Here is a 20,928-nt window from a genome sequence, read left to right as displayed (position 1 = left end):
TTTCTTGCTTATTTCATTTTTATGTACTGTTCTTTTAATACACTGTAATTGCACACAGGGGGAGCAGTCAGGCTTCTGCACTGTGGATAGTGGAGGCTTTAACTAGCTGTGGAATCAAACAGTTTTCTTACCGTGTCGGGCAGTGTACAGGGACATTCAGGCTGATTCTTGTGAATTCAAGACTGTGGAAACATATGTTTTCAGAGGGTTTTCCCAGCAAGTGATCTAGTGGATTTTTAGTGTCTCCTCTCTCTGCTTCTCTTCCCCTCTGTTTTTCTTTCCCTCTCTTTTTCACAGTTTCTCTTGTCTTTCTCTTTCCTATCCCCCGGTCCTGTTGTTCCATTTGTAATAACTTAAAAGTAAAATAAACTAGAAAAAGTTGCATTTCCTGCGAAAATGCAGTGTGAATGCCGTGTAGTGGAATCTGAAAACAGCAGAAGGAGAACTCCGCTGAAAACACTGTGTAGAAGCTGAACTCTGCTTTATTTGAAAGACACCACAGAAGAGTGTCAAGAAAGCAGGGAGAGTTCAAGGATGGAAGACGTGCAGCAAGCACCACAGGTAGGATCTGAACCAGCGCCAACTGGTCTCAAGGCAGCTGCTCATTTCACTGAGCCAAACTTGTTCTCAGGTGACTGAAAAGATATGAAACTGAAAATTGTCCTGAAAAGAGGTGAAGATGCTGAAAATTCTGTTGAAAAGTGTCACGGACCGCCGGGGCAGACCGTGTGGAGTGAGTGGAGGACCCAAGAGCAAACAGAGGTGAGGACACAAAACCGGACTTAACAGAAGGCGAGCCTTTATTTAGGGCCGAAAACATAAGGAACAAGGCAGCAAAGGAACTGAGGGAAAACCTGAACATAGACTGGGAAAACTATGGCTAAACAAGGTACAAACTAGGACTAGTTGAGGCTGGGGAACTATGACAAGGGGTAGGGGAGATAACACAGACGACGCGACACAGACTACATGAAACACAGAGACTAAATACACAAGAGGGATGATCAGGGGAAGTGGCCACACATGGGAACACAGCTGACACAGATAAACATAACAAGACATGGCAGGAGTAAACAACACTGACGGGAGACTGTCAAAGTAAAACAGGAAGTACACAGAGGTGCAAACAGGAGGAGAGAGAGAGAGCACGGGCATAGTGGGCTGGGGAAACATGGAATAAAACATAAGGAGAGACGAGGGCTCACAGATACACAGAGGGGCACACAGGGGGCAAAAGCCACGAATGGAAAACACTAAGGGAACAACACAAGAGGGCAACTCAGAAAACATGGCCTAAAATAAGGAACGAAATACAAAAATACAAAGAACTAAGAATACTGGGCCCACATGGCCCAGGACCATGACAAAAAGAGCAGAAGAGCCTGAGATTTGTGCTGATAAGAGGTGAAAAAGCTAAAAATTCTGCTCAAAAGAGGTGAACATTTTGAACTTTCTGCTGAAAAGAGATGGAGAAACAGAAAATTGTGCAGAAAAGGGGTAAAGAAACTGAAAACTGTTGAAAAGAGCAGAAGAGGCTGGCATGGTGCTGGACGGGCTCCTCGGGCCCTCCAGCAGACGTGGCATGGTGCTGGACGGGCGGCTCGGGCCCCCCAGCAGACGTGGCATGTTGCTGGACGGGCTCCTCGGGCCCTCCAGCTGACGAGGCGTGAGGCTGGACGGGCCTCTCGGGCCCTCCAGCTGACGTGGCATGGTGCTGGACGGGCTCCTCGGGCCCCCCAGCTGACGTGGAAGGAGGCTGGACGTGCTCCTCGGGCCCTCCAGCAGGAAGAGACGGCTGAAGCAGAAGGCAGTCTGAGGCGGAGAGAAAGCTCACGCCATTCCTAGCAGGCCGAGAAGCAACCTGTACAGCAGACGTGGCATGAGGCTGAACGGGCCCCTCGGACCCTCCAGCGGAGACAGGAGGCTGAACGGGCTCCTCGGGCCCTCCAGCTGGAAGAGACGGCTGAAGCAGAAGGCAGTCTGAGGCGGAGAGAAAGCTCACGCCATCCTTAGCAGGCTGAGAAGCAGCCTGTACAGCCGACGAGGCATGAGGCTGAACGGGCCCCTCGGACCCTCCAGCGGAGACAGGAGGCTGAACGGGCTCCTCGGGCCCTCCAGCTGGCGTGGCAGGAAGCAGCGGAGTCGCTGCGGGGTGCCGGCCTGGCACACCCGGGCATCCAGCAGCAGATGCAGGTCGGGCTGCGAACTGGGCAGGGAGCTGCGCTGCTAGCTGGGCTGAAGCCTGTGGCGAAACAGACCGCTGGGACATAACTCCACGCTCTGAGAGGGCAGGTGAAGAACTGTCCTTAGCACCTGCAATCTTCAAACAGGGGTCAAGAAAGTGAACGCTTTTAATGTTCACAGTACCGGCGTTAGACTCTGAGAACACAATGTCTCCTGAGTCAACAGTCTTAGAATCTTTAAACTCAGAGTTCATTGTCTCAGGTTTAATGTGAGAAAACTTGGTCACATGGACGACCTCCACATGGCTGCCAGCGGAAATATTGCCTAGGGGTACGTTTCCAGTGTCACGATCAGTAACACATACAATGTTATTCGTCATGTCACAGAAAACCAAAGTAGACTGCACTTCAAACTCAGCCTTGGGATCATTAGCTTCATGGGGCGTGGCTGAGGGAGCAACACCTGAAACAGAACTTTGTCCTTTTAACCCATTAACGTGGCTTCTGCTGCCCTTGGCTGCCCTCGCTGTGGAGCTAAACACAGTTTCCTTATCTCTCACAGCATCCAGAACACAGTCCAGGTTATCCATAGACCCTCTAGCATGAGTCATGACTGTCTCAGGCCGAGCATGTTCTGACACACAATACACCTTCTTGGCTAACGTGCCCATGTACTCACTGTTTATCAGTTCGCCACCTGGTCTCAGGTCCTGGACTGAATTACTCCTGGCAGAGGTGGAAACAGGTGCCCTGCCCTCACGGAATGGAGGAGGGTTAATTTCTGGGTCTAAGTTCCCATGCCTAGAATTCACAGTGGCGTCCTCACCAACTAGAGTGGGTTCATGGTCACAATTCTCAGACGCATTCAACTGGGAGTCAAAAGGCTCAGTTATATAAGCCACACAGGAAACAGTCTCTGGTTTCTCTAAATCATTAACATGGTATCGAATTTCCTTATCTGCTCCCTCAGAACAGGTAGACACAGCCCTGCCATCCTCGCTACATGACACTGGCAGGGTTTCTGTTGGCGCTTGTACGGCCACATGAAGAGCTTCTACATCACAATTCCTGGAAACCCCACTTAATGGGTCACGCTCAGTTTTGCTCACATTTCCAGCAACAAGAATGCCCCCAGACTCATCATCAGTGATTGAGTGGTGGTTAACACAGGTCACACATGGAAACGCTAAACATTCATGTTGAGACACTCTACAACCCTTGGGGGGCCTCTCTAGCTGTTCAATTTCAGTCTTGCTGCTCATAGTATTACTATCAGCTGGTCCATTTACAGTCTCTTTAGTCTTGGCCGGTAAAACAGATATTTGCACGGACTCTGGCTCTTTGATACGATCGCCTCTCTTATGGCTGAGCCCGCAAGGCAGCAGTTCAGCAGTGGGCATGATCTCGCCCATGGAAAAGACACGTGGAGCAAAAGCACAGTCACTCACCTCCATTTCGGAAGGGGCACGAGATGAAACGAGACCCTCCCCAACCGCCAGCTGCCGCGCGGCGCCACGGTGACGTCGCCGTCGCCTCTTCCCTGAAGGCGACGCGGTGACGGAAGCTCCGGTTGCAGGGGAAGTGAAAGGGGGCAGGCCCTGGCAGCTCCGCGGGCCCCCAAGAGCGAGGCGCGTTCCCCGAAAGACTTGCTCACAGTCGGGGGTCAGCCACGGCTTCCACCGGAGCTTCTCCTCCAGCTCCGCGAGAACCACCTGCTCCCGTTCAGCGATGTCCTGGGCAGTGATTTGTGGGGACATCTCCTCAGAGCCGAAAATCACTGCTGACACGGACTCGGAGGCGGCTTCGGCCAGCGGTTCCGGCCCAGGCGACTGCTCTGACGACACCCTGGACTCTGGCTGCGCTGACGTGCGGCGGCGACGAAGGCGCCGCTTCCTCCTAGCAGCGGCTGTTGACACAACATTGATAGCTGTGACGGCTGGCTCCTCATCCTCCGACCACATCCGTGCCAGAAAGGAGGCTGGAGAAGCGAAGTCCGAACGAAACGGCGAGGGTGAGCGGCTCGTGTACGAAGGAATGGATGGTAGCGACCCCAGGTTGCGTCCGAGTCTCAGTGAGCCAACTTTAATCACCCCGGAGCCGCAAGATGGTGGAAGCGGTGATGGGGAAGTTGCGTGACAGCGGAACGGTGGTGACACGGCCCGTGCGCTGGGCGCCTGCTCCTGAGGACGGGGTTGGAGGATGGTGCGGAGGTAATCAGAAATCAGGGGGGGGTAGCGCCTCCCACAGCCAGGGGAACACGGTTACGCTCACCCGCAATGGGTGAAGCAACTCCTCCGTATCCTCCTCCCCGGAACGCTGCATCCACTGGCAGCATAGCGCTTCCACTGTCTGAACGACCTCCCTTCTCTGTGTCGCTGGGTCCATACTGGTCGCGTCGTACTGTCACGGACCGCCGGGGCAGACCGTGTGGAGTGAGTGGAGGACCCAAGAGCAAACAGAGGTGAGGACACAAAACCGGACTTAACAGAAGGCGAGCCTTTATTTAGGGCCGAAAACATAAGGAACAAGGCAGCAAAGGAACTGAGGGAAAACCTGAACATAGACTGGGAAAACTATGGCTAAACAAGGTACAAACTAGGACTAGTTGAGGCTGGGGAACTATGACAAGGGGTAGGGGAGATAACACAGACGACGCGACACAGACTACATGAAACACAGAGACTAAATACACAAGAGGGATGATCAGGGGAAGTGGCCACACATGGGAACACAGCTGACACAGATAAACATAACAAGACATGGCAGGAGTAAACAACACTGACGGGAGACTGTCAAAGTAAAACAGGAAGTACACAGAGGTGCAAACAGGAGGAGAGAGAGAGAGCACGGGCATAGTGGGCTGGGGAAACATGGAATAAAACATAAGGAGAGACGAGGGCTCACAGATACACAGAGGGGCACACAGGGGGCAAAAGCCACGAATGGAAAACACTAAGGGAACAACACAAGAGGGCAACTCAGAAAACATGGCCTAAAATAAGGAACGAAATACAAAAATACAAAGAACTAAGAATACTGGGCCCACATGGCCCAGGACCATGACAAAAAGAGCAGAAGAGCCTGAGATTTGTGCTGATAAGAGGTGAAAAAGCTAAAAATTCTGCTCAAAAGAGGTGAACATTTTGAACTTTCTGCTGAAAAGAGATGGAGAAACAGAAAATTGTGCAGAAAAGGGGTAAAGAAACTGAAAACTGTTGAAAAGAGCAGAAGAGGCTGAGATTTGTGATGAAAACAGGTGAAAGAGCTTAACTTTCTGCTAAAAAGAGTTGAAAAAAATGAAAATTCTGCTGAAAACAGGCCAAGAAACTAGAAATTCTGCTGAAAAGACGTGAATTAGCAGAATTTCTGCTGAAAAGAGGTAAAGAAGCTGAAGTTTGCAGTGAAAACAGCGAAAGAAGCTGGAATTTGTGCTGAAAAGTATTGAAAAATGGAAAATTCTGCTGAAAAGAGGTGAAAAAGCTGAAATTTGTGTTGAAAAGAGTTTAAAAAAAAGTTGAACTGTTTACTGAAATATTTTTTTGTCATAAGTGGGATTTGCCAAAAAATGGCATAAAAAGCTTAATATCTCAAAAAGTATGAAAGGTATGAGCACCAAAAGATATAGCTGGCATTAGCATAGGGAGCAGAACAGATTAAAGTTTAAATGGTGGAAATCGGCTGAAAACTGAGCAAGTAGTTAACCAGCAAAGGTCGGAGCAACTAGAATAAGGTAGAATAAAGTTTAAAGAGAAACAGGATCTCTTGAGGCATTCACACAATAAACAGGAGACAGTTTTTGGTTGTATGAGTCTCAAACATACTGGTGCTAGTCCGAGTACATATACTGGGTAAGTGACCTGGAAACTTACTGGAAGGTGACTCTAACGCATGATAGGTGGAGCAACATGTGAAACCACAGCCCCTAAATCAGGGGTAGGCAACTCCAGGCCTCGAGTGCCGGTGTCCTGCAGGTTTTAGATCGCACCCTGGGTTAACACACCTGAATCAAATGATTAGTTCATTACCAGGCCTCTGGAGAACTTCAAGAAATGCTGAGGAGTCATTTAGCCCATTAAATCAGCTGTGATGGATCATGGACACATCTAAAACCTCCAGGACACCAACACTCGAGGCCTGGAGTTGCCTACCCCTGCCCTAAATGTTTGTTTACACTGTCTTCTTGAAATATCTACTTGTGTAATTGTGTCTTAAATTATCTGTGTCTTTAAAACAGATAAACGTATGCTTTTATATGAAATTTTCAGACGACTAAAAAGGACGATAACTAAAAGGTGTTTCTTGTAATTCTGTCAGTCTGTAGTCTGTGATAAATGTCTTATAAAAATAATTTATGTGCCACAGCTGTGGCTGTCAAAAATTATCTTAAATAAATACAATGAACTTTGCAAATTCTTCTTTAAGCTGACTGTCCAGAGATAAGCTATCAAACCTGTGATAGATCAATATGCCAGATCTGCAAGTTTTTTTAACTGAAGGAAAAAAAGTGTGTGACTGAGGAAACTTACAGTTTTGCAAAACACCCCAAAAACACATTTTCAAGAAAATGATAAAAGGAATCTTGAGTCTATGTAAACCTGTTTAGAGCAGATGGTTTACTTTATTTTTACAAACACATAAACTTCATAGAAAAAGTAAGGAAACTTATATTTGGGCAATCAGTTCTTTGCTGTCGCACTTCTTCTTGGCAAAAAAACTTGTGTTATTGGAAAGTGTTAGGTCTGCGCTTCCACAGGCCCCGCTGGTTTAGAGACTTATTCCCGTTAACGAAGCAAGACGAACAGCTCAACCGGTTTTTCACATGCTAGCAAAGGAAGGATCTCAGAGCAGCCCTTCTGTCCTCGGTGTCAGACCACTTCAAAGAACAATCAGCCTTTTATTTCTGTGACACACAATTTACACAAACACCCATTATAAAAATTAAAAAAAACCCTATGGTTATAAAACACACACTGTGTGTGTGTGTGTGTGGGGGGGGGGGGGGTGCATTTGTGTGACCTCCTGTTCACCAAAAGGGTCATGAAAGCAGAAAATTTACTAAACAAGTAAACAGAACCTTCACCTGGGATGTGCCTTTAATAAAACACTACAGCCTCCCCCACCTTTCAACAGGCTGGGGAGGGGGTCAGAAACAAAGGAATGTCTTTGATCATACAGTTTGAACTAAGACTTACAGATTTAAGTACAAGAATGGCAACATTTAACAATTTGACTCTAACAGAAAGTCTGTTTATTTGCCCTTAAATGGGGCCATGTTTGTAAGGAAAATGTATTCATGCGTTGAGCAGCATAGGTGAGTATGTGGATTATGCCCATAAAAAATTTATCAGATCTTCTTTGCCAGTGCTAAACAGCTTATTCTGCTATTGACTCTTGTTTTTAGCTTCAGGTACCCCAGGTGCTTACAATCCAGTGCCTGATTGGTGCCTACTTAGCAGAGGTGTGGACTCGAGTCACATGACTTGGACTCGAGTCAGACTCGAGTCATTAATTTTATGACTTTAGACTTGACTTGAAAAAATGTTCTAAGACTTGTGACTTGACTTGGACTTTTACACCAATGACTTGGGACTTGAATTGGACTTGAACCGGTTTACTTGAAAAGACTTGATATTTTAACCCAAATATAAAATTTAACATGCATATTATATAGAGATTGAAAATGTGACGTCATTCACGGGTAGAACCGCAAAGGATTCTGGGAACTCGTGGCAAGCGGTAATAGCGCACGCAGGCTTTCAATTAAAATCAGTTATACAGCGATAAAAAGAAACACAAAAATGTCAAGAAGCTGTTGTATTATTAACTGCAATAGCCGGTCGCATGACAGCCACGGGAAGCCGACGGGTAAAGAGATCGGTTGTTATCGGATTACATCGCTGAAGAGAAATTGTTCATGTTTCCGAAGTAACAAAGACGCGACGGATGGCCTGGATTGCAGCCATTCAAAGATCAAATATAACGTCCCAGAACACTCCAGCTCACAGGTTAGTCTGCTCCAAGCATTTACACAAAGGTCAGTCTGCTGTTGTAGTTAATACGTCATTTTCATAACATAATTGGTGATATAGGTTACAAGCAAGAACAGAAATTGTCGCGCTATGCTCCTTTGTTTATTGTGCATAAATAGTGAATTGTCCTGACACAATATTGCGTTTCGCTTCTGTTATTATGGTACATTGACAAAAACATATACTTTTATTCACAGGATAAAACAGTTTTTTTGTATCACTGATTGCCCAGTACGATTACAGCATACAGTATTATTGTCACTGCTACATTTCTGTGATGGGTACCAGAAATTATTTCCACTACTAATTAATTACCGTTGAGCTCAAAGGTCCTATTAATAAACGGTTAAGGAATGTGTATTTATGACGACGATTTGTGAGACTGGTAAACTTATGATACGTACGATGGTCTTTCGTTCTACACGGTGCATTTCAAGGTCCTGCACCCATCCGGCGGTAAACTATATGGGCTTGTTGCAGTGACCTGAAGTTACTAAACTTCATGAGTGTATGCACTCACTCCAAGAACCGTATGATTATAAATATGCATATAAATATGCTACGATGAGATAGCTGACTTCATCTAACTAGCAAATGTTGTCCAGGCTACGTTGGTGATACAGTTTTTTTTAATGTGTATGATATTTTTGTCATGCGATTTTAAAGCTGGTCCTACAACCGCATCCAAGAATAACATGCAGCTTATCTCAGAACTGTCGGTGAAAATTATTCTTGGAGCTAAGTTTAATTGAGCTGCATTTTAAAGAGGTGCAATTTCACAATTTGTGTATATTTTCTAAGTTCACTATTTTGTCATGTGTTGAGAAAAACACAGATTTAAAAATTACATGGTCTAATATTTACATTTAGCATAACTGCAACATTATTTTTTCGTTTGTTTTTTTTAAAGACTCGAAAGGACTTGAAATTCAAAGTTTCAGACTTGTGACTTGACTCGGACTTTTACACCAGTGACTTGAGACTCGACTCTGACTTGCCTGACATTACTTGAGACTTGACTTGAGACTTGAGGATAAAGACTTGAGACTTACTTGAGACTTGCAAAACAATGACTTGGTCCCACCTCTGCTACTTAGTATCTCCTGTGAGCACGGACCCTGGTGCAGCGATCACATGCTCCAAGCACGCTACATTTAACTGATGTGGATAGAGCCCGTGCCATAGGGCAACTTCAAACTTGGCATCACAAGAAGACAGTTTCCGCTCACTGACTGCATTTAGAAACCATAAGCGGTCTGCTACAGATTTGCAGTCAAAGTTTGCAGGATGATTTTGCCAATGGTGCTCTGTCCAGACAGTCCATCAAGCCCATAAGCACCGACGTCAGCGACAGGTGCACTAAGCATGAGCGTGAGGAGAAATTTTAGCAATGAATACAGATTCTGCCTTTAGCAGCTGGATTGTAGTGTCAAAGTGTGGAGAAGACACAGAAAAGCTCTGAGCACAGATCCATCGAGGCTGGGGTCTATCACACCAGGCAAGACCCCAGGTGCAGGCTGTGTAAAGATGCCCCTGAGAAAATCCAGCACGTAAAGGTTGGGTGAAAGATGCTAGCAGGCAGGAAACTCCACAACCAAGTGGCCGGCCTAATATACAAGAACATCTGTGCTGAGTATGGCCTGGAAGTCGGTAACCGCAAGGGTGTATGCTTGGTGGAACACTCCATATCCCACAATTCATAGCACGCCTCTACCGAGTCAAACAATGGCAGCTGCCACTTCGTTTAATATATTCCTCTTATTCGTGTTTCTAGGTCACAAAATAAACTTTTAAGATATTTTCAGGCGAGAATGTAGGTGTGTAAACGTCAAAAATCTGCTCGTTTTGTCAAAACATCCCATATTAGCAACAGTTTTCTCACGATGTTGCTGCTAGCCGGCTACCACCGTGAGGTGGACCCACCTCAGCGGCATCTGCAATCACGCCTCTCAGGCGTAAAGTCTGTGCTCTCTCGGCTGGTTTTTTTTTTTTGTATGTGTCGGGCTGTGAGATGAAAAGCTACAGCCAGCTGTGTGGGTACAGCAACTATGTGTGAAAAGTGGTCCATAACGTAATGCTTCAAAGCGTGTTCATGCAAACATTGTCGGGTCTGCTCATGAACCTCTGCGCACAGCGTCTGCAAATCGGGGCTGTACGAAGTCACCTCATCTTTACACAAAACTGTAAGCTGTCATCTGTGAGGCGCGAGCGGTGTTTGTTTTTACCATAGTTCATGGTGGAGAATGGCTGCTCTGCTGAGTTTTGCTCTCTGTAGCCGTTTGAATGGCAAACTACACTGATTAGCGGCGGCATAGGCACACTTAAAATTTCTTCTGAAATTTTCGCTTTCTAGTTAGTTTTAATCTTTTAACTTTATGCATCAAGCAAAAATTTAATTATATGCAACATTCTCTGACTGGAAGAAATTTGTTTAAACCTATTTTCTGCACATTCCAGCACATAAAATAAAAATTGTTTTTTGTGTTTACACTCAGTCTTTCAAATAAATGCATGTAAAACACAGCAGAAAATAAATAAAATCAAACACTCAGCGGTCCTGTTTTCCCCTGCTTAACAGGAGTGGGGCAGGCGGAGGTTTGCCCTGGTGCAGGTGTGCCGCATGTCAGTGGAAGAATCTTGGAGTTTCTCTGTGAATTTCGCATTCCCGTGGCTGCGTACCTGGTGCTTGCTTGGAAGTTTAGGCGTTTTTCCGCTGTAAAAAGAAGTTTTCTTCCCACACAGTGTACAGCAGATGCTAATGTTTTTGTCACTTTTTACAGAATCAAACTCAAAGTAAGGTCAGTACTTCCACGCTCTAAACGCTGCACGGTCATACTCTCTCCCGCACTCGTTATATTATCCATTTTTGATCTGCTCACAGCTGTTGCCACGAACGCCGCACTCGCTTACATCATTGTAACGAGACACTCGCGCAAACGAAATCACGGCGGATTAGTACCACAGTACTGCAGCGTGCTTACAGGACAGTAACAGTAATCTAATTACCTTTTTTGCAATAGTAATCCCTTACTTTACTCGTTACTTGAAAAAAGTAATCAGACTATGTGGTGTTCCCCATCTCTGGTCCACATACAGAAAGTATCATAGAAAGATTTAAGGTATCGTACCACATTTGACCTCTGACCTCTTGTTCATGGTTAATAGATTAAAAGTCAAAGTGAAAGACAAATTTGAAACTTTGTTACTTACTACTGTTGTTTGGAATAGATAGGAATATAGGGAATTATATATTTATTTAAAGACATTTATTTAAAGATATTTAAAGACAGCGTTGTCAAGAGAAAGAGAATGACCTGCCTAATTAATAGGAAATTTACTTTACTATAATATTTAATAAGCTCAAGTTATTCATGTACTTTATTATTAAACATTTAAACAATGAAATGAATGTTACACATGTAGTATATCTGCATATCTGTATAAATGAAAAAGAATGTCAAGTATAGTAAAGTGGATTTCATCAGGACAAAATAAAAGCCCTTGCTCTTGTTTTTATTTCAATACAAATTTCTTTAAGGAAAAACAAAGGAAATAAATAAATACAAAACATCACACTGTCGCCCTTTAATTATTTTTAAAAACCTGACATCTGTGCAGACCACAACTAGACAGATAAGCACATTGGATTCAGATTTGATTTAAACTAACATCAGTCAGTCTCTAGAAGTCTAAAAAGTCTGTTTCTACCATTAAACATCCAATATACTCAACTTCCTAGATAGTTTTGACTTCACGTGTGAAAATAGGAACGATTTTTGTGGTGTTTTGTACCACGACATGAGCTCAGATATTACCCTGCATAGCATTCAGCCCATGTTTAAACAAAATGTGGGATTTTCTGCTATTTGTAGCTCTGCTCTAAAAGTAGTACATACCTGGGCCCGCCTACTATCCTTGAAAATAGAGGTCTGCGCGGGAATGTTTTTTTAGTCCCGCTCCCGCCCGCTCCCGCAAGGTTTTGTACCGCACCCGACCGCTCCCGCTGTATATTCAGTCTTTGTTCACCCGCTGCCCGCTTAGAATAATTTTCTACCCGACCCGACCGTTCCCGCTAAATTTAGATCTGGTTTCCAAAATCTCACATTTAAATGGGTTACCACCAAAAAATAGAGATAACAGATAAAACTGCAGGTTGTGCAATGATTGTATTTATTTTTCTTAAACAAGATGCATTTATCTGTCAACATGCAACATTTATCTTTTAACATGGAAAACGTATTGCAAAAATAAAATAAATAAAAACGAATACAGCATTGTGGCCTACTGCAAAAAGCACTGATCCATGCGCTCAGTGCGTGTAACAGGCGTGAGCACTGGCTGTACCAGTGCTCAATTAGAATGAGGAAATCACAGATATGCTGTTCCGAAAAAATGTCGGGCACGCTATATTTTTAGACCGCCCGCTCCCGTTCAAATTACACCAGAGTTACCGACCGCTACCGCATTTTATTTGGAAATTTATTCCCGCGCCGCAAGAAATCTGGTCGGGTCCCGCGGCTTCCGCGGGACAGCCGCGGGAATGCAGACCTCTACTTGAAAACGTAAAATGAAGGGCTAGAATCCAAAGTGTATGACATCTCAGGAAAAAAAAAGCACCGAAATGTGCGCTGCTTTTCGGTCTCGTTACTACCGTTTTTGCCATAGTGGCACCGGATACCGGTACCGATCCCTATTGGCATGTTGAATGAGTTATTGCCTTCCTTGTGTAATGTTTACCAGTTTTAATTTTTTTTGGACTTTATGAAACTCCCTCCCCTCTGTGGTGAGAAATAACTTTGCTATTACAGAGCTAAATTATTCAACAGGTTAATACCTTCGCGGCAAGGTCACCTGCGGCATGAGAAATCCATTTTCATGTTATTTAATGTACCTCGGTACAATGACAGTCCTGTAATGAAGTGCCTAATTTAAAATGTAACATCACCTATTGGTGAAACGAGCTTAGATTATAAGACTCACATGTTTTCATTTCTAGTCTTTAAAACCTGTCTCTACCCATCTAGTATTAATTCCTTCTGGGATACAAGTTACCCATTTCTTGTTTTTATACCTAAGATGAATTATTGTTGAATGAAGACATTTTTCAAACACATGTAAAATGTGGCCAATTGTGTTTATTGGGTAAACGAAAAGGTAGAAGGGGGAAAAAGAGGGATAGAAAGAAGGAAAGAGAGAGAGGAGAGAAAACCCCAACAATCCCCTCTGAGCAAGCACCAGGCGACAGTGGATAGGAAAATCTCCTTTTAAAGTGAAAGAAACCTAAATGAGAAACTTATGGCAGAAGGCAAGGCAAGGCAAGGCAAGTTTATTTGTATAGCACAATTCAACAACAAGGTGATTCAAAGTGCTTTACAGAGACATTAGAAACAAGAACAAATAAAATGGCAGAACCAGGCTCAGGAGGGGGCAGTCAACTGCCGGGACTGGTCGGGGGGTGAGCGTGAAAAAAGAAAAAGGAGGGAGGGGACGGGGGAAAATTAAGATGGAATAGAGGTGGAAAAAGACAAGGTTAGATCAGGTGGAAGCGTTTTTTCTTCTTTTCTTCTTCTGTTGTTCTTGCTTTTGTGCCTGGATTTCAGTGTTTTTGTACCTCGTTTCATTATACAATTCTTGGAGTTCTTGATTTTTCCTCTGAAGAATAAGTTTTTCTTCTTCCTGTTGTATTTTCTGTTGGTCTTTTTCTTGAAGCAGCTCTTTATTTCCGTTCCGTTCTTTCTGTTTCATTTCCATTTGCTTCTTGTCGTGAAGCAACTGTTGATTTTTGTGGAGAGTTTTGTCATGCTTCACCTGCAGCATCCATGGCTTGGAGTTTGCTCTGCAGGTCTCTCTGCTCGGCCTGTTGTTTCTTGTCTTGGAGGAACTCTTTATTTCTTTCCAGAGCTTCATCAAGTATTACTTGCAAGCCTTCGTTGTGTTTCTCAATGTTCCTTAGCTTGCAATCCATTTCTTCCTGATGTATTTTCTGTTGGTCTTTCTCATGAAGCAACTCTTTATTTTTGAGCAGTGTTTCCTCAAGAGTTATTTGGAGCATTTTGTATTTTTCCTCCAAGACTTCAAACTTGCAGTCTGTTTCTTTCTCAAGCTTTTCTTGTTGCTCTCTCTCTTGAATGAACTTTTTATTTCCGTGCACTTTTTTATCAAGCCTGATTTGGAGCAATCTGTGTTTTTCCTCCATCTCGTCAAGCTTGGAGTCCATTTCTTTCTGTTTCATTTCTTGTTGTGAAGCAACTGTTGATTTTTGTGGAGAGTTTTGTCATGCTTCACCTGCAGCGCTTTGTATTTTTCCTCCATGGCTTGGAGTTTGCTCTGCAAGTCTCTCTGCTCGGCCTGTTGTTTCTTGTCTTGGAGGAACTCTTTATTTCTTTCCAGAGCTTCATCAAGTATTATTTGCAAGCCTTCGTTGTGTTTCTCGATGTTCCTTAGCTTGCAATCCATTTCTTCCTGATGTATTTTCTGTTGGTCTTTCTCGTGAAGCAACTTTTTATTTTTGAGCATTGTTTCCTCAAGAGTTATTTGGAGCATTTTGTATTTTTCCTCCAAGACTTCAAACTTGCAGTCCGTTTCTTTCTCGAGCTTTTCTTGTTGCTCTCTCTCATGAAGGAACTCTTTATTTCTTTCCAGAGCTTCATCAAGCATTGCTTGCAAGCCTTCCTTTTGTTTCTCGATGTTCCTGAGCTTGCAATCCATTTCTTCCTGATGTATTTTCTGTTGGTCTTTCTCGTAAAGCATCTCTTTATTTTTGAGCAGTGTTTCCTCAAGAGTTATTTGGAGCATTTTCAGTTTTTCCTCCAAGACTTCAAGCTTGGAGTCCGTTTCTTTCTCAAGCATTTCTTGTTGCTCTCTCTCTTGAATGAACTCTTTATTTCTCTGCACCGTTTTATCAAGCCTGATTTGGAGCAATCTGTGTTTTTCCTCCATCTCTTCAAGCTCGGAGTCTATTTCTTTTTGCTTCATTTCCATTTGCTTCTTGTCTTGAAGCAACTGTTGATTTTTGTGCAGAGTTGTATTATACTTTACCTGCAGCGCTTTTTTTTTCCCTCCATGCCTTGGAGTTTGCTCTGCAAGTCTCTCTGCTCGGCCTGTTGTTTCTCTTCTTGGTGGATTTCTTTAAGTTTTTCCAGAGCTTCGTCAAGCTTTTCTTGGAGCTCCTGATTCTTCTTGACCATGTTTTCCTGTTTTATGCTCTCTTTTTTCTCCTTTTGGATGATATCTTTATTTTTTTCCAGAGCTTCATCAAGCTTTTCTTGGAGCTCCTGATTCTTCTTGACCATATTTTTCTCTTTTATGCTCTCTTTTTTCTCCTTTTGGAGCAGATCTTTAATTTTTTCCAGAGCTTCATCAAGCTTTTCTTGGAGCTCCTGATTCTTATCTTGGAGAGCCCATTGTTTCTCCTCAATAATACCTTCTTTTTCTTGAAGTTGGTAGGATAATTTTTCTAATTCAGCTCTCTTGCTCTCATTTTCTTCCGTCAGGATCTTAATCTTCTCTCTGTTCATGAGATTTTTATTCTCAATTTCTTCCAATCGCTTTTCCTCTAATTCTATCTACTTGTTCGTCCCAAGGAAGAGAGCTGACATAAGGGTCTAGGGACTCATACCATGGAATAGAGCTGGGGTCAACTTCTTGTCTTTCTTGATTTTTCTGAGACATGTTGGAGTCTGTATACCGTGAGTATGAAAAGGATCCAAATGTTTCAAAATGCTTTACTGGTGAACGTTCGAATGCTGCTAACATAAGTGCTGCAAATAACGGACTAAAAGTTGTACATCCTCACCCCTACTTAAGGATTCATGAGGATCAAAGCTTCAAAGGATCAAAGCTTTAGAAGATTGTGACATCAGAATTCCATAAGCCAATAAGGTTGTCACTAGGGATGGGTATCATTTAGGTTTTATCCGATACTGGTGCCAAACCGGTACTTTTGAAACGGTGCCGGTGCTTAAACGGTGCTCAAACCAGTGCTTAAAGAATGGAGAACACAAAATTGGTCCAAAAACCTCATGTTCAGATGTTTTTTTTTGTAAAAAGATAACAATGTTAGCCTTTTCTGCAGCTATGGGGCATATATGGTAACATTCTTGGCTGGAAGCAGTGCTTAAACAATGGAAAAAACAAACTTTGTCCAAAAACCTCTCATGTTTAACTGTTTTCCACTTTTTCTTTGGTCATTTTAGCCTTTTTGGCCAGGGTGAAGGGAGCATCTGCCATCAAACAAGAAGACAGTCGCATGTAGCTATGATGATGTTTGCTAGTTCACCTTACATGCATTAATGTAATAACGTGGTTAGCCTACTCAACGTAAATCACATACGAACAACATTAAGCTACTCACGCAGAGAAGAACGGCTGCTGCTGCCATCCTCATCATTTCTGCTACACTGGCAGGGCTAGGGGCCAGGACTCTCCTCTTCGGATTTTTGGGGGATGTTGCTAACTCCGGGTCCGATAACAGGCAACCCACTCGCAGTAGATGTGCACGGTGTGAGGTCTCGCAGCAAGCTATCAAATATGGCGCATTTCTTGGCTTTTTAAAAAAAACCCGCTATGCGTCGCCAGGTGTTTCATCGGATTTGAGGTGTTACCTCCTTTGACAGTATCACAGTATCACCTTAAAGCACTTGTTGCAGGCTGCTGAGTTTGCATATTTTGCTGTGAAGTACAGCCAGACTTTTGACCGCTTTGCCTTGGGCATTTTTAATCTGTAGCTCTGCTCTAAAAGAACGTATGTACCTGGACCCGCCTACTATCCTCGGAAACGTAAAATGATTGGCTAGAATCTAAAGTGTATCACAGCTCAGGAAAAAAAAAGCACCGAAATGTGCGCTGCTTTTCGGTCTGGTTACTACCGTTTATGACAGAACCGGTGCCATCATCCCTAGTTGTCACATGACATTCTTGAATGAGGTCATATTTTTGTATGTATTTTTTAAAATAACATCAACATTCCGTAAGCCAGTGAGGTTCTTACATGACTTTTGAATGAGGATAATTTTTTGGTTTGGAAAATTACCAATAAAGTTTCAACCCCTGTTATTTTTGTAAAAAAAAAAAAAGTGTTATTGCAATAACATAAAAAGTGAGTAATGAAAGTAAGTAAAAGTACAATTTTATTTATATAGCACCTTTCAAGACAAATTACTTTTGTTTGAGTTGTTTTGCTAACTCGTTGAAGTGTTACTGGGTATCATAACCAGACAGTTTGCGCATACAGTGAGTGAAAGCCTTGGGTGGACTGAATCAGGCTAAATTAAATTGATAGAACTGAGTGGAGTTCTATCGATTGTATTGACCAGACAGTTAGAACAACAACTAAAAGAAACTTTGATTAATCTGAAAGGAACAAATAGGTTAACTAGTAGCTGATACAAATCAGGATTTAAAACCATTTTTTGTTTGTTTTTCTGTTTGACTCCTTGTTTTGTTTAATATTGCAATTTATATGATAGTATTATGGGTTTGTTAAACTTTTCGATGTGCAAATGTTGGAAAATGAAATATCACAGCTGGAAATCAATGAAAGTGGAAATTCAGAAGAAGTTCTGTCCAATATCTCAGTCTTTCCATGTTCTGTGCAAAATATTTTGGCTCATGTGCAATATCTTGGTCGCAGTAGAACTACCATCTCCACCCTAAATGACCATAGCCCTTCCATCCTTATTTATTTATTACATTATATAATTGCCCTTGTATACAGACCCACAATGTTTCTGTTTCAATATTTCGTACACATATACATTGCTTTTTATTTTATTTTATTTATTTATCCCCCCCCCCTTGTTGTATATTGGTTTCTCTTCTTCTTACTTTTGCACCTTTGTGGTCAAGCTACCCAATTTCGCTGTACAAGAAACTGCACAATGACAATAAAAAGCTCTAAGTCTAAGTCTTTTCCTCATTAATGCACAACATAGATAACTATGTAATGTGTCTGTTGCACACTTTGTATGTCAGGAATAACCATAAATGTGTTGTCTTACAAACGGCTGTATCAGGTCTTTGCATCCACAATAAGCGAGGATAACAGAACTCCTGGAAAGCAGAAAAAAAATCTGGTTCTTGTTTTTAAGACAGCTATCTTTAGTTTAACGTCCGTCAAAATCCGTCAGGAGGGATCAGGAGAGAGCAATGGTCTGCCAAGCCATTCCCTGTTTCAAAGTTTAATAGTTTTGCACCTGCTGTCGCTTTAATATTAAACTAACGAGGTTGAAATGGACTCACAGTGGTTTCTGCTTCTTAATTGGACAGATTTATATCCCTTAAGTATAACCAACTTTGTGTGATCACTCCCAAAGCGTAACATTTTACGCTAGGTGACAAATCGTCACCATATTACGTTTTCGGTTACCCACCACGTTCCTAAATGACGACCTCGGAAAAAAGAGGAAATATGAGAACCGTCTGGACTGCACCTACACATGTTCGCTCTTATTCTTCAAATCGCTTAGAAACACGCTATTTAACATCATTAAAGTCCTGGTTAAGGTCAGGAATAAGGTTATGGTCAGGGCTAGGGATAAGGTTAGGTTTAGGGCTGGAATACAGGGCTGGAACATCTATTACCGCGGAAGCGTCATTGCACTGGATCCCAGCCATAACCCGCCGCGTACCATAAGAACGCCGAAGGTCTCCTTTCGCGTTCCTCAGGAACGCCGCGGGACGTGACAAAACGTCGACATGTTACGCCTCGGGAGTGAGAACGCTCTGACATGTCAGTTATGAGGAGTGAAGGAAAAAATACAAGATTGATGATACAGGATCTGGATCAGATGGAGAAACAGGCGGAGGAGGCAGGAAGCCAGCAAGAGGTAGGAAGGCATCAAAATGAATAGCACAAACATGTTAAATATAGACCATCAGCCACCATGTTTTAACTCAACTCTAAAGGTAAATACTTCAAGTCCCTCTTCCAGCCTTGCGAGCTATAACCTCCAACCTCTTTGTTGTGTCGTGCCTCTCCCAGGTCGTGGCCGTGGCCGACGAGGTCCAAACGTACAGAGCTCCGGTGACCACAAAGCACGCTCGGAGCTGAAAACAAAGGATCAGATCATGAAGCAGCGCAAGAAAAAGCAGAAGCACCAGTTCCTGCAGGGCGGGGGGATGAGGAAGCTCCGCTCCAAGAACAAAAAGTGGCTCGGAGAAGTTAAAAAGTCAGGTTTTGGAAGGGGTGGCCATAAGAAAGGCAAGCTGAGGAAGAAACTGGGAGGAGGACAGAGGGTTGATGGTGTGGAGGACATCACGAGGAACTGGGTGATAAGCGTCAGAATCATCTGAGAACATCACCAAAGATTTTCCTGGCGCTTTGTGTGACTGTAGATTAAGGAGAAAATCATTTGTGAATCTTTACACTGCAGAAATGCACGTCACTTCTACCTTGATGGCCTGCTGAACTCTGCGTTTGCCACAGAGTTATGTTTAATTATGATCCACTAACCTGGATTTACTACTTGTAAGCATGTTGGCAGTCTAACAAAAGTGTTTTGGAGTACTGAAATATGTCTTATCAAAATGGTAAAATACAGATATTAAATATTGTGTGCTTAATTTGCAGTTAGTTTCAAAAATCGTCTCGCCCATCTTTTCTTAAAATAAGAGGTGCTCTATAAAAATGACATTAAATTCTGTAAACGTGCTCTATTTGCAATTATTTATCATTACTGTTGTCCAAGTGGTCTCATTTCAAAGTTGAAAGCGAGCATCGGAACGGGCAAGAAAGGCGACTTTTAATTGACTTTGAATGTGTTGTGGTTACTGATATCAGATGGGCTGGGTTGAGAAACTGGCTTAGAATTCCTCTTGCCTTCAGCATGGCCACGCCCCTCTGACTTCTGCAATCAACAAGGCATTTTTACCCAGGGAAATGTTTATTTCTCTTTTCAGTTTGGACTGTTCTCTGTAAATTCCTGAGAAAATTTGAGAAGATCAGGAGTGTCTGAAAAACGTAAAACAGCCCATCTGTCACCAACAGCAATGCTGCCTTCAAAGTCACTTAAATCACCCTTTTTTTTTTCTGGCATGTGATTGGCTGATTAGATATTTGCATTCACAAGCAGCTGAATAGGTTAGTGCAGGGGTCAGCAACCTGCGGCTCTTTAGTCCTTTTAGTGCGGCTCTGCGTGGTTTGGGAAAATAAATTATTTTTTTAAGTAATTAGCTGAAGTGTATTTTATTTATGTTAGTTCTTTTTTAACTTGTAGTTCTAAATTGGAAGATTACTGTGATATTGAAATATAAATATAAAATTATATTCTATTAGTTTTTGAACGCTCAAAATAAGCGTCACACTTGCGGAAGCCGATATACCCGCCGAAACGCCGTGCATTTATCGAGACTTTCAACCCCAGGTAGGCTAATTATCAATCTTCGGATCCACATTATGTCAGCAGCTCCACCGTGAACTATGTTAAAAACAAACACCGCTCACGCCTCACAGATGACAGCTTACAGTCCTGCGTAAAGATGAAAGTGACTTCATACAGCTCCGATTTGCAGACGCTGTGCGCAGAGATTCAGGAGCAGAAGTCCCATTGTAAACATATCACGGCAGACCCAACGATGTTTCCATGAACACGCTTTACAGCTTCTCTTTATTGACCACTTTTCACACACGGTTGCTGTATGCATACAGCCGGTGTTAAAGCTCACAGCCCGACACATACCAACACAACAGCATAGAGAGCACAGACGTTAAGGCGCCG

General features: G+C 43.2%; 1 long non-coding RNA gene across 1 annotated transcript; it reads left to right on the top strand.

Annotated features, from left to right (window-relative positions):
* The first annotated feature begins 18,610 nt into the window (after positions 1–18,610).
* LOC145420436 (uncharacterized) lies at positions 18,611–19,863 on the top strand. The gene is made up of 2 exons (XR_013901746.1): positions 18,611–19,038; positions 19,194–19,863. It is a non-coding gene; the product is annotated as an uncharacterized LOC145420436 (long non-coding RNA).
* Positions 19,864–20,928: the final 1,065 nt, after the last annotated feature.

The sequence above is a fragment of the Astatotilapia calliptera genome, chromosome 15, assembly GCF_964374335.1.
Source record: "Astatotilapia calliptera chromosome 15, fAstCal68.1, whole genome shotgun sequence".
Lineage (NCBI taxonomy): Eukaryota > Metazoa > Chordata > Actinopteri > Cichliformes > Cichlidae > Astatotilapia > Astatotilapia calliptera.
The sequence above is the reverse complement of the archived record's forward strand: the minus strand, read 5'-3'. Positions and strand labels throughout refer to the sequence as shown.